We start from the raw sequence: 14,558 nt of genomic DNA, 5'->3' as shown, positions 1-14,558 counted from the left end.
CAGGTATATGGAGTGTTGTTGGTTTTAATATTTGTTCTGATCCAAGTCAAGGGAGGTTTTATTTAAATCAAAAGTTATGCTTAAGTTATATAACACACTTGAAGGACTGTGTTCAGTTTTGCTCTCTGTATTAAAAAAACCATAGCAGTGCGAGAGAAAGTCCAGAGAAGAGTAACTAGGCTGATTCCAGGTCTAAGAGGTATGATTTGTGAGGAAAGACTGAAGGATTTGAACTTTTTCAGATTCAGCAAACAGAGACTAAGTATTGACTTGTTCAAAGTGTTTAAATTTAGGAAAGGAATTGGTACAGTGGATCCCAGCTGTACTTTATAAAGTACATTCAAATTGTTTACAATTACAATTACAATTGGAATGAATGGCCAAGTAGTGTGGTTAAGAGAAGATCTTCAAATCACAATTTGATATTATTTTGGACAATCTAGGAGAATAGGGTGGCATGCTGGCACAGTGGTAGCGCTGCTGCCTCGCAGTAAGGAGACCTGGGTTTGCTTTACAGGTCCTCCCTGTGTGGCATTTCCATGTTCTCCCTGTGTATGCGTGGGTTTCCTCCCACAGTCTAAAAGACATGCAGGTTAGGTGCATTGGCGATCCTAAATTGTCCCTAGTGTGTGCTTGGTGTATGAGTGTCCTGCAGTGGGCTGGCGCCCTGTGTTGGCTGGGATTAACTCCAGCAGACCCTCGTGACCCTGTGTTAGGATATAGCGGGTTGGACAATGACTGACTGACAATCTAGGAGAATAGGATGGATGAGCTTGTTAGGCTGAATGTCCTGTTCTTGTTACAATTTTTCTAATGTACACAGTTACCTACGAGTGCTGACATTCTGGAGTTTTGTTGCTTTTAATAATTACTTTTATCTAGTTATTTCACTTTAACTATGGATTACATTTTTAAGTTGGCATTAATATCGTAATTTATTATAGTAGATTGTGAAAAAAGTGACATTATTTTTTCTGATTTTGGGGTATTCTGTGCGATATCACATCATAATTGGAGGGGCACACTTTTTATATTAGGGTAAAAGCTCAATCAAATCCCATTTCACCTTGTGATGGCATAACATTTATATGATGTGTCCTGCCTATGAGCCATCAGTTCTATACTCTAGTGACTAAATTTTCCTTCCTTTGCTCAATAAAGTTGACAAGATTATTAAGACACCAATTACATTTTCATGTTTCTTAGGTCATACCTCTACATTTCTTTGAAATATATACTTATATACCACACTAAAAATGTAAATCTAAACAAATGTATCATATCTCAGTCTTAACTGAACTCCAGAGCTAGCATTGGATTTTATAGTTCTTTACTAGTCTTCTTATTGTTCTGAATTAATTATTCACCATTCTATCTACACAATTTCCATCCATCTATTTATCTGTCACTGTTGAGTAGTTTTTAGTCCAATGCAGAGCCTATTTTGCCAACAATCATACCAACACTAGTCAGTTACCTTAATACCCATTCTTTTGGGATGTGGGGGGAAATCCAAAATTTAAAACAGTAGCCCCTGTAATCTCCACAAAGGCAATGCTCTTGTTGAAAGTGAACTCAAGTCACTGGAGTGATACAGGAGTAGCGCTAATTATTACTTAACCACACTTCCACTGTGCTTGACCATTGCCTAAAATCTCTAAATGTTGGTGTTGAGTGTCCTTTTTGATTTTGAATACTAATTCCAGTACATCCCCCCACGCTTAGCCCTAGCTGCTGTTTAATTTCCATCACCTTTGACGTTGTTAGCAGAAAAAGCAATATAAGTGCATTAATTGTTAAAATGAAAAACATACAAGTCACTCTACTCATGTGTTACGTTATTTTGCAACACAAAAAAAAATCTATTAATTACCCCATCGATCCATCAGTTTACTGTATAGGGCCTCAGAAAGCTGAAGCCTATCCTATTAGTATCACACACAAGCCAGAAACTTAGCCTTGTCCAGACGACAGTTCATAAGCAAAAATGTCAGTTTAAACAACCCAGTGTACACAAATTGTGCTTACAAGGTATTCCTGTCCATAGCACAGAAATGATATTTGTTCATGCAGCTGAACCGGTTCTGCCTGTTTTGTAGGAAACTTGTATGGTAGCTTTGAACAAGCTTTGCTTCAGTATTGCTTCTGTTTCAAAGACAAACTGCTCTGGCAAGTTTGTCAGAGTAGCTAGTTCATTTTATACAACTTGCTCATCTGAATGTCTGTCGCCTTCATCTCAGCGCTTATGAATTTTTTCGAGCTCCGAAAACACCTCTCCTTCTGGAAAATGTGGCATAGTCTCAATTGAATCAGGAATTGTGCCACTGGATGAATGTAATTCAAGCAAGAAAGTTTCAGTAAGTAACAGGCAGTTCGTCTATATGGCTTTAAAGTGTTCTTAATTCATCTGAGTAGCCTGCAGTCACGGATCTGTGGCTGTAATGTAAACATTTGTTTCAAAATATGGAAAAAATATGGCTATGGTTTCACTTAACATCTAGAAAGACATTTTAATTTACTAAATGTATAGGGTTATAGGGTGATAATTGTACAGAGTACGTTGACATTCTTACTTTCATGTGTTAATCAATACATCAGGCACTTCTATTTTTACATTTAACAGCAAGTCACACAGAAAGTTGGCTTTCTTTCAAATCAAATTGTGAACATTTTGTTACAATGTCTTTGCTTATGTAACCCAAATATCTTAACAATGTTATATGTCCTTGCTTGTGTTATATACTGTACTTTAACTGCCATCTCTGGTTCATTCAGTTTGCCAGTTTCAGTTCATTCAACACAATTTTGCTTTAACATTATATTAAAAGATTAATCTTCATCAACACAGGCAACATGCTAGGTAAATTACATTTTAGGATGAACAGTAACTTTCTTACTGATTTAACAGAAGACAAATTAAACATTAATCTAGAAAATATATTTCCCTAATTTATAATATACCAGAGGAGAATAAATAACATTTTTCCAACAGATCACACTATAGTGTGTCTGTGTTGTACTGTAGTTATGACTTGATTTAGCTAATGTTTGAAATATAGATACAATGTATCATGTAAATGTATTGATTGTCAAATACGTAATATCCTTCATTCTGGTTCTAATTCTAGATTACAATGCACATTCTATTTTGAGTTGTACTTAAAAATATTTTATTACAGTTTATAAATAGACCAGTTTCATTGTAATCACAAAAGATTTCAGTTACAAAATATTCCATAAAATCTGATGCTGTGTATGTTAACACATGCAGTATATGTATTAGCACTTCATGCTATTTGTCACCACTAAATAATGAATTTAATATTTACTGATTTGGCTGTGGGACAGTCTGGTAGCACAGTGGTGGAGCTGCTGCCTAGCAGTGAGGAGACCAGGGTTCACGTCCGGGGTCCTCCCTGCATGGAGTTTTCATGTTCTCCGCATGTCTGAGTGGGTTTCCTCCCAAAGTCCAAAGACATGCAGGTTGGTGGATTGGTAATACTAAATTGGTCCATGTGTGTGGTTGAAGGGTGTAGGAGTCTTTGTATTCACCCTGTGATGGACTGGAACCCTGTCCAGGATTTGTTCCTGCCTTGCACCCTATGCATTCTGGGATACATTCCAGCACACCCCATGACCCCGTTCTGGACTAAGCAGATTAGAACATCACTTTATCTATGGTGATCGTTTATGATAAAATTGGTTAGGTTTCTTTTGTTATTTTCTAGTTGCAGCACAGACAGGTGAAGTGACTTGCTCATTGTCACACATTGCCAATAACAGGATTTGAATCTGCAAACCTCAGGGCTTAAAGTCCATAGCTTTAACTACCAATCGGTTGCCTTGACCAATTCACTTAACCTGTTTGTGTCATTAATCATAAAAAATATATAAATATGTAACCAGCATTTCTATTGCACTATGTTAGTAAATCACCTACCTGGGTATGGTAATCACTTTAGGAATGTGTATTGTAAAATAAAGGTGCTCAAATTTGTGAATTATGTTATGATTCTTTAATAAATGAAAATCTCATTCTAAAACAATTTCAACAATTGAATTTAATACATTGGCATTAAAAATCATTGGAGGTTTAAACAAAATATTATTCTTATGCAAATAGATTAAGGACACACAATCAAAAATGTCATCCATCCACTTTTCCTGTTATAGCATCACAAGGATCCTAACAAGTTAGACAGATACATAGTGTGGAAAATACTCGGACATGATACAGACAGGCAGACACAGAATATCATAAAACACACATGGTTTATTTGTGAAACTCACAATAACATCAATGATACGTGCTCCAACCACTAACTCAGACCTCTAACTCCCCCCAGACAAGCTCTCGTCCACTTCCACCTCAGCTCCGGCTCCCGAGTGGTGGTCACTGGCTCCTTTTATTAGGCACCCAGAAGTGCCAACAGCCGGCTGCACTTCCAAGAAGGTCCCAGCAGCTCCCACTGCAGCACCCCACATGCGGAACCCAACAGGGCTGCACCAAACTCCATCTCCCATGAACCTCCCAGGGAAGCTGCCATCTAGCGTCCAGGGGGAGGTATTGGGTCTCCCATGCTTTCTCACATATGCTGCAGGGGCATCCCGGCCGGGGTCTGCCACAATAGATAGTACTTTTATTCTTACAAACCTTTAGAACAACTCAAGAAATATTGAACTATTATAACAAACAAAAAAATCAACCACCCACAAACAAACACAAAGGCAGAAAATACAGTAACTCCGAAGGACAGAGCAGTCTTAGGGACACAACCACAAACTGGGCCAATGAACCTAGCAGGCATATTTTTGGAACGCTTGACAAATCCACCATACCTTCAGTGATGCACAAGAGCCGTCATGCTTTATAAAGACACTTTCCAAGTTGAAAAATGTGCCAAAGTCCTAAGAACTATGGTAACCCTTAACATTATTTTTACTTTAACAATGTGATTTTTTTTTTAAATTAGCATTTATTCATTTGGAAACTGATTAGTTGCATTCATGATGCTGGAGTCTAACCCCTCTGCAGTATTTGCAAGGGAGAAACATATATTGGAGAAATCCTAGTGTAATTTGTGTATAGATAATGTCTTTATAATTTCTTTTGTTTATAGATAATTGACACTTTTTACATTCTGTTTTATTAAACTGTAAAATATACAGCTGCTTATATTGCAATGTATTAAAGGAACAGACAAGCACTAAACAGTGGCTTAAATGCTGCTGTTTATGGCCCTTCAGCTGAACTTATCTTCTGGAAAAACTACAAAACCCAGAGCTGAAGTAGGTCTAAAGTGACCAATCTTTTTTTAAACAAACTCTAAAGTCTTCTGACAATTATGGAGACTTCTGTAATTGTGTAGAGAAAGTTTGTTGCACACATTTTAAACATACAGTATGTGACGGACTTCCTCATACGCACTACAGACTTAAATGATACACCAGACGCTGCTGGCTAGTTTTTGTAGAGTTAGACTGAAGATCTTTAAGCTGCAGATTCTGTCCACATCCTAACTCACAGTGTGGCTCTAGCTGTGTCCCACTTATATAAAAAGGTGTGCTTTGCTAAAAAGATTAAACCATGTTTGTCTTAGGTTAAGTTCAGTTAATGAAGGGCGGAAGTGGTTGCTCTAAAATGTTTAACCAGGGCCCTTTGCTAGGCCAGCAAGTCAAAGATCTGATGTTCCTCTTTTTGGTGCTGAAGAGACCAGTGAGGGACTGGAGTGATTCATAAAAGTCAGCTTGAAGAATGCAGTCCATCACCATGGTGTCAGAGCAACAGATAGGAAGGACATAACAAAGACATACATATTACAGAGTCAAGGCAATGAGAAGCCAAGCAAAATGACACCTTTTATTGGCTAACTAAAAAGATTACAATATGCAAGCTTTCGAGGCAAATCAGGCCCCTTCTTCAGGCAAGATGTAATCAGAAAACAAGAAAAAGACAAGGAAACAACCTTCATTTTATGCAGTGCCTTACTATTTATAAAAGTACAATGCCTTATCTACACAAAAGAAAAAATATTTAGAAGAGCTATAAAAGGTCATGTAAGCTTTGCCTCACCTGGTATCTCACTACAAAGTAATATTAAATGTAAATACAAAAACCTTTTGTTGAATGAACACTTATTTCAATATAAACTTCTTCCTTATATGACAATTTAAAATGTATACACAAGAATGTGTGCAGCATTTTTGTGTTTAATAAAGGTGAAACTTGATATACATTTATTACCTTTTTAAATGAACAATACATTTTCAGCCTTGTGAGGAGGAAATTAGCACAAGTACTTCTTTCAAAAGTATTTTCTACTGTAAGTCCATTAAGCAGCTTGTCTAGCAGCATAGTGAATGTTAGCAATTTACCTTTTTTAATGCCTCTTTGTTTCTCAGGGCAGAACATGTAAATTAGCTGCATTGCTGAAATACTTATTTGTTATGAAACAAATCAATATGGGTGAACCATTTCTTAAATTCACAATCTATCAGGTTATACTGTAATTCTGCTGGTCCCTCAATCCATTCAATTAATGAAATATTTTCAGTTGCAAAGTGTTGTATTGTTTTTTGTTCACATTATTATATGATTATAAATTATTTTATTATTATAAAAAAAAAATCATACCATATTACTTGAATAATGTGTTTATTTTAACTGTTTTGTGGTTGTTACAATAGTAGAGTTCAGCTTCTATCTGTGTAGAGTTCAGAGTTCAGATTAGTCTGGCTTACACCCAAAGACCTGTGTGTTCAAATATTTAGCATCTCAAACATGGCTTGTGTGAGTGTGCACTCATCCTCCAGGGCTGAATCCTACCTTATTTCCAATGCTGTTAAGATAAGATATGGATTTCTGTGACCATGTATTGTGCCAAGTGGGTTCAATAAAGGATGGTTCTATTATTAATATGAGTTCAAAGAAGTATAAACGTCAGATGTAGAACAGAAAATAAAGTGATGAAGGGCACCTCTATGTGCCACCTGAACCTGAAATAATGTGGCAGTATGATGTGGCAGCTAAGTCAATGAACTTTAAATTATAAGGCTGCCAATAAAATTCCTGTCTCATCATTGGATGACCCCAAGCTAGTCATTTAATATAACTGTGCTCCGCCGATAACAAACATTGGTTAATATTTAAAATGCAGGCTAATTTGTGACATGCCAAAAATGGTACTAGCCATATATATAATAATAAAGTAAAATCCAAATTTTTATCAAAAATAAGCAAAATGCAAATGAGATGGATGCTGAAAGGATGATCAGGTACCCAATTAATGAACAGAAAAACAAACCACACCTCTCCTCTAGGCCTGACTAAGGAGGGCACTAAATCACTGCCAGCCAAACTTCAATTCATTTTTGCACCTATTTATCTTCCAATTTCCTGTTCAAGGGGCCAGTGTCACAAAGTAGCCTATACAGTAAATATATCAAAGGTGGTGCTTCTTGGACAATACCCAGAGTCATTTCTAAGTTCAGTAAAAAATAATGTGCTTCCACCTTCCACAACTTGTTTCTGGCAAACACCTGCCAAGTAGCCAACCAATCACAATATACATATGTAAATAGGAATTAAAGCTATCCATCCATCCATTATCCAACTACAGGGACACGGAGGTCTGCTGGACCCAATCCCAGCCAACTATGTTGGTCTGTTTTTATCAAAGCATTTTTATTTTCATATAGTACATACATACCATATCTATACATAAATAAATATACAATATACAATACATTATATGTGCCCTGTGTTGGCTGGGATTGGCTCCAGCAGACTCCTGTGACCATGTAGTTAGGATATAACGGGTTAGATAATGGATGATATATATATATATATATATTGTGATATATATTGTGAACGATAGGGGGTGCTCTCGCTCCCTTGAACCCCTGTCCACGACTCCAGACACCAGGTAAAAGTCCAAATGTTGACTTTATTTTTCTTCCACAGTGCACAAAGGACACTCTCCACCACAATACTCATATAAATCAACAATTCTCAAATAAACCAATCCTCCAGCTCCCAGACATGTTGCCACCCTTCCACCCAGCTCAGCTCGCCGTCTAGGAGCTCCCACAGTCCTTTTATATCTCCTGACCCGGAAGTGTTTCTGCCCAATAGTCCACAAGTCCTTATTCCTTCCAGGTCAGGGTAAATAGTCCTTTTCTTCAACCCGGAAGTCCGTCGTTCTTCCTGTGACGAACCTCCGGGTCACAGGGCACAAAAAAGCCCTCGGTCCTCCCTGCAGCTCCCTCCTGTGGCCCCCACGGCATCCAGCAGGGCTTTGCATAAAAACTCCAATGCCCATGATGCACTGTTGGTCTTCTGGGGACCTCCACGCTGCAAGGAGGGCTCCACCTGGCAGCTTGGGGGTATTGGCCAGGATAAATGGCCGGCCATCCTTCACAATATATATATACGAGGTGTGGCAGAAAAGTAATGAGACTGATTTTTTATTTACCAAAGTTTTTATTTTTTTCAAACATCAATGTTATCCCCTTCAAAGTAGTTCCCTTGGGCAGCTACACACCGATGGAGACGTTGTTCCCACTGTTGGTAGCAGCGCTGGAAGTCTTCAACCGGTATGGTCTTCAGCATGTCCGTTACACTCTTTTGGATGTTTTCTAAAGTCCCGAAATGACGTCCTTTGAGGATATTTTTCAGTTTAGGAACAAGGAAAAAGTCACACAGACTGAGGTCAGGTGAATAAGGGGACCGGGGAACCACAGGAATGCCTTTTGAGGTCAAAAATTCTGTTATGGAGGGGGCAGTTTTTCGGCACCATTTTGGCACAGACCTTTCGCATGTGCAAATGTTCAGTCAAAATTAGATGAACGGTAAATCTGTTCAAATATAATTGTTCACTCAACATTCTTGATGTTAAACGACGGTCTGATCTCACAAGAGTGTTCACACGTTCGATGTTTTCATTGGTTTTCGAAGTTGAAGTCCTCATTGAATGGTGTTCATCTTCAACGTGTTTTCTGCCTTCCAAAAATGATTTGTGCCAGCGAAAAACTTGAGCTCGGGATAAAGGATGTTCCCCATAGGCCTGTTTTAACTTTTCAAACGTCACACTTGCCGTTTGATTGGAACAACGTTGCTCCAAATTCCGCTGTTCCATTTTGCGTGACGCACAACCAAAAACGCAACTTCGCTAATAGCAGTCACAAAAATCACATAGTTAACGGAAGGAGTTGAAACTCGCACTGAGCTATGGGAGGGTACTGATACACGTGCTCTATCAAGGACAACAGCGCAGCGTTGCCAGATCGCTTGCAGTGTTGCCAGTCTCATTACTTTTCTGCCACACCTCGGTATATATATATACAGTGTATATACAGTGTATATACAGTGTATATATATTCACTTCCTGGGTCCTCCCTGCGTGGAGTTTGCATGTTCTCCCCGTGTCTGCGTGGGTTTCCTCCGGGTACTCCGGTTTCCTCCCACAGTCCAAAGACATTGGTTAGGTGGACTGGCGATTCTAAATTGTCCCTAGTGTGTGCTGGGTGTGGGTGTGTGTGTCCTGCGGTGGGTTGGCGCGCTGCCCGGGATTGGTTCCTGCCTAGCGCCCTATGTTGGCTGGGATTGGCTTCAGCAGACCTCTGTGACCCTGTGTTTGGATTCAACAGGTTGGTAAATGAATGGATGGATGGATATACTGTATATATATTTGATATATTGATCCCTGCAAAGGGAAACAAAAAGTACGTACACCTGATTAGTTCCAATTAGGGCGAAACACGTGTTGTGTACTCTTTGTATTATTTGGCAGGTAATCTGTAACATGTCTATGATCTGTTTCTTGGAACTGAGGGGGCGTGGCAGATGTTTGCCAACTGGTTGACCAACCACAAGCATTACCTGTTAGGTAACCTCCCAAATAATCACATTGTGATTCAGTCTCATAGATAGATATATATATAAGGTGGAGATCAAAAATAATTAATCAATTTAAATTTGGCATCAAAGCCAAAAGGAAAACCTAAACTCATAGTCAAAGAAACAGAGCAGGATGGATTCATGCTTTCATGTTGATGATGCTAAATTCTGCCCTATTGTCAGAAATTGAGATTTATCGGACCTGGCAATAGTTCTCCAATCTTCTATTGTCCAATTTTGGTGAGCCCATGGAAATTGTAGCCTCAGTTGCCTGTCTTAGCAGGGAGGATTGGCACTCAGTGTGGTCTCCTGCTGCTGCAGCCCATCTGCTTCAAGGTTGGACGTGTTGCATTCAGAGATGCTGTTCTGCATACCTCAGTTGTAATGAGTGGTTATTTGAGTTACTGTTGCCTTTCTATCAGCTTGAACCTGTCTGGCCATTCTCCTCAAATATCTGGCATCAATAAAGGTTTTTTTCTTGGTAAACCCTAAAGATGGTTGTGCATGAAAATCCCAGTAGATCAGCAGCTTCTGAAACACTCAGACCAGCCCGTGTGGCACCAACAACCATGCCACATTCTCATTCTGATGCTTGATTTTAATTTCAGCAGGTCATCTTGACAATGTCTACATGCCTAGATGCATTGAGTTGCTGTCATGTGATTGGCTGATTAGATATTTGTGTTAACAAACAGTTGAACAGGTCTATCTAATAAAGTGGCGTGTGAATGTACTGTAAATATAGTAAATAATTAAACATATCAACACACACACATATACAATAGATATGAGACAACTGGATAAAGGACATTTCTTTACCAAACAATCAGAAAATTTTTTAAAGACAAACATATACTGGGGCAGCATGGTGGCGCAGTGGTAGTGCAGCTGCCCCGGTATATGTTTGTCTTTAAAAACTTTTCTGATTATTTAGTACAGAAATGTCCTTTATCCAGTTGCCTCATATCTACTGTTCGCTTCCCGGGTCTTCCCTGCATGGAGTTTACATGTTCCTTTGGGTACTCCGGTTTCCTCCTACAGTCCAAAGACATGCATGTTAGGTGAATTGGCGACTCTAAATTGTCCCTAGTGTGTGCTTGGTCTGTGTGTGTGTGTGTGCCCTGCAGTGGGCTGGTGCCCTGCCCAGGGTTTGTTTCCTGCCTTGTGCCCTGTGTTGGCAGGGATTGGCTCCAGCAGACCCCCATGACCCTGTAGTTAGGATATAGCGGGCTAGATAATGGATGGATGGATGGATACATATACTGCTTATACTTTGTATTAACATAATTGAAGGTGTAACTAAAAAGATACATCTAGCACTGAAAATATCAAAAAGGTGTGCAGGCCTCTAAAACCTCTAAAGACCTGCCCTTACACCAAGTCTGCATATAAAGGCCAGGTTTGCACAGACAGTTTACATCAAACTCAAAAGGTAGACGTAAGGCCTACACAGGCCCAAGAATGGGGCAAAGGCTTTAGAGTTTAATCAAAAAGTATAGTTCCTTTAATTTTTTTTTATCAAAAGAATTCAAAAAGGAAGAAAAAAAGAAAGGAGAAAAACTACAGCCTACAAGGAAAATCTAAAAGTGAACAAATCCCAATAACCACAGTCTAGAAATAGTACCTTTCAGCAACAGCAGGATATCCAAAACTAGAAAGAAGCAGAAATCAAACAGCACGAATCAATAACAGTGCCAAATCAGCAGAGCAATTTTTTCTCCATATATTCTGCTGGGATAGCCATTTGGTGACTCCGCCCCTTGGACTCTGCATATAGGGGACAGAGGAGGAACGAAAAAAATACAAAATTGCAGAACTAATAAACAAAACGTAAAATAGATAAAACACAGAAAGAACTTCCAAAAAAAAACAACAAAATTAATAACACAATATACAAAATAACATCAAAACAAAAATAAAGGAAAAATACCCGGACCCAGGGATGAGATCCTGAATGGAATACAACAAGAGGCTTAGTGAAGTTCTTGATCTTAACAGATCAAAAATACTGCCTGAAACATTAAACAAACAGCTCCCTCTGCTATCTTAGTAAATTGCTGGACACCCTCTATAAAAAAGTAGTTAATGAGGTTTTCGAAAAAGTTCAAAAAGGTCTTCCAGGGAGACCATATTGTTCATATTGTTATATTCAGTTCTCATTGACCTCCTTATGGCATCACAGAATCAAAGTGAATTCATTCTGAATCTTATGTACAGTTTGCGCAGTACTGCTAGAATACTGTAAGTACGTATTATTACAGCAAACATGTGCAGGTTACATAGAGAGTTAGGGGTGAGACCAGAAGTAGTTGCTTTAGTTGTACAGAGAATGGCTATATTGTAAAGAAGATTTGGTACAAGTTCTTCATACTGATAAAGCCAACTTTGAAGTCCACTATAGTAAGTGTAGATTCCTACTGCATATTATAGAGGACAAGCTACATGGGGGTTGCTAGTTCTTTAAATGTAAGTTGGAACTAGAGGTTGTAGGCTAGCACAGGGAGCTCTAGGTGGACAGACGGCAGAATTTTAGAGAGTGCTCTTGACCATTGGAAATAATTACAGAATTCACCCAGGAAATGGCCCTTGGCTGGGATTAAAAGACTCCTTCTAGCCACTGAGGTAGTGAGCTGGGGTAGGGAAGTGACTTAACTGGTAACTCGATTCGTAAGAGAAGGAGAGGCTGAAGGATCACAGAGAGTTGATCGGGGGGTCTGAGCGAGGAGTGCTTGTATTCATACTAAGTGGACAACCCACCCCACTAATTAGACAAGTAAACCAGTATGTATACAAACAGTCGGAGAGGTGCCATGATTTGTTGTTCTTCTGTTCATCTGAATATTTGTTTTACTCCTCATTATTATTCTTGCCTTGCATGCTTTAATTTATAATTAAGGAAACGTTTTTGTAATATTTTATGGAAATTTAAATAATGTTTACACTGCTTTCCAGTGAAAACATAAAACGTGGTCATGGTTACAGTGCTGCTATTTTTCTTTCTGATATGATTCCTTAATTTCTTGTCATTCCATCAGTACATTTAATCACTTTTCAGTGTGTTTCTTATCTGAAGCAGCACTTTGGAAACAGGATACTTTTTCAACTTTATTTAAAATGCTAATCTGAGAGGAATTTTTAACCCACAAAAGTGGAAACAGGGAAATGAAAGGCTTGATTACACCAACTGAGGTCAACTAAAGGTGCGAAACGGCTTCTTTTTAAGGGTATGATTGGAATCAAAACCTGCAATCAGGCTTCCTGAAACCTTGACAGCCCTTATCTATGGACTATGTGTGCCAGCAACATGACTATTGTTCATTACTGAATGAAAAATCTGCAGGCTTTCTGTTCTTAATATGATGTGACATGTAACAGTTGTCTATATTAGTCAGTCATTTTCAGACCTGCATAGTCCTGAACAGGGTTGTGGGGGGTCTGCTGTAGCCTATTCCACTTAGCATAGGGTGCAAGGCAGGAATAAACTCTGAACAAGGTGTCATCTATGAAAAATAGATTTTTGCCACTAATGTGACATTATCGTCTTTAACTCTTTTGATGTAAATAAATACGAGATAACATCATGCCAGTCTCGTGGTTAGCAGATCTTTTAGAATTGGGTAGGGAAAGGACATTGATATGGAACATAATTATTTTGAATTTAGCATTAAGTACATTTTTATTAAACTAGGGAGCTCTAGCCACTTCGCAGATCCGCCCCTCACATATGGGGAAGCGGATGTACAATTTAAACAGATTGTCATTTTCATGGGAATTGTTACATATGCATAATAGACTATTTTACATTACATCGAGTAATTAACCATAGTAAAAAACAGTAAAACATAAATTAAAAGAAAATTATGTTTCATGTTGCGTTAGAGGTATTCATTGCGTTATATGTTTTCGTTCTGTTTGGCTTTGAAATTAACACGGAAATACTTTTTAAACTTACACTTTTAATGTAAAATTTCAGTAAAAATAATTTTTTGAATTAGCTTTTCGTCAATATTGCATTGAATTTTGATTCTGTGTTTGGACTTACATTGCGATGACGCAACGTATAACTGCCTGTGAGTGAATATTGTTTCTTTCTCTCTAATAAATAAACTGACTTTTTCAAAAGTTTGTCCCTGTGATTTGTTAATTGTCATAGCAAAAGCTCTTCTAATGGGAAACTATAAACGTTTTAATACAAATAGCATATCAAGATCTCCTTTGGTGTCTAATGTTATCCAAGGAAGATATACTACATTACCTTTCTTGTCGCCTGTTAAAATTTTACATGTCAGAATTGTTCGACCAATTTTGAATACAACTAATCTTGTCCTATTGCATAGCCCATCACTCATACATATATTACGCAATAACATTACGAAACATCCTTTCAACAGTAGTTCAACCAGTGGAAGACCAGACGGTGTTAACGGTTGTAAATATTCTGCGGGATATTGTAAGTTGATGTTTTCATCTGCCGCACAATCCCCAACAACTGTTTCAGCATAGTCTGTTGATACGAATTTACCCAATTTGCCGTGTAACTGATCAACAATTTTCACCTTAATTCGTTGGACTTCATCATTTTGCGGTGCTAGGATTGCCCGTGTATTCATTAACTTCTGTTGACATCTCTTCAGGATTAAATTTTTCAATAAGTCTTCTT

General features: G+C 38.3%; 1 protein-coding gene across 2 annotated transcripts in view; it reads left to right on the top strand.

Moving 5' to 3' along the window:
- The first annotated feature begins 2,150 nt into the window (after positions 1 to 2,150).
- Positions 2,151 to 14,558, top strand: part of rbbp8l (retinoblastoma binding protein 8-like) — an 83,902-nt gene continuing 71,494 nt past the window's right edge. For both annotated transcript variants that reach the window (XM_039735272.1, XM_039735270.1), the window contains exon 1: positions 2,151 to 2,357. The gene's annotated coding sequence lies outside the window, so the exon portion shown is untranslated. The remainder of the gene's footprint in view (positions 2,358 to 14,558) is intronic.

The sequence above is a fragment of the Polypterus senegalus genome, chromosome 14, assembly GCF_016835505.1.
Source record: "Polypterus senegalus isolate Bchr_013 chromosome 14, ASM1683550v1, whole genome shotgun sequence".
NCBI classification, from domain to species: Eukaryota; Metazoa; Chordata; class Cladistia; order Polypteriformes; family Polypteridae; genus Polypterus; species Polypterus senegalus.
This window is presented reverse-complemented; position numbering and strand designations above follow the sequence as displayed.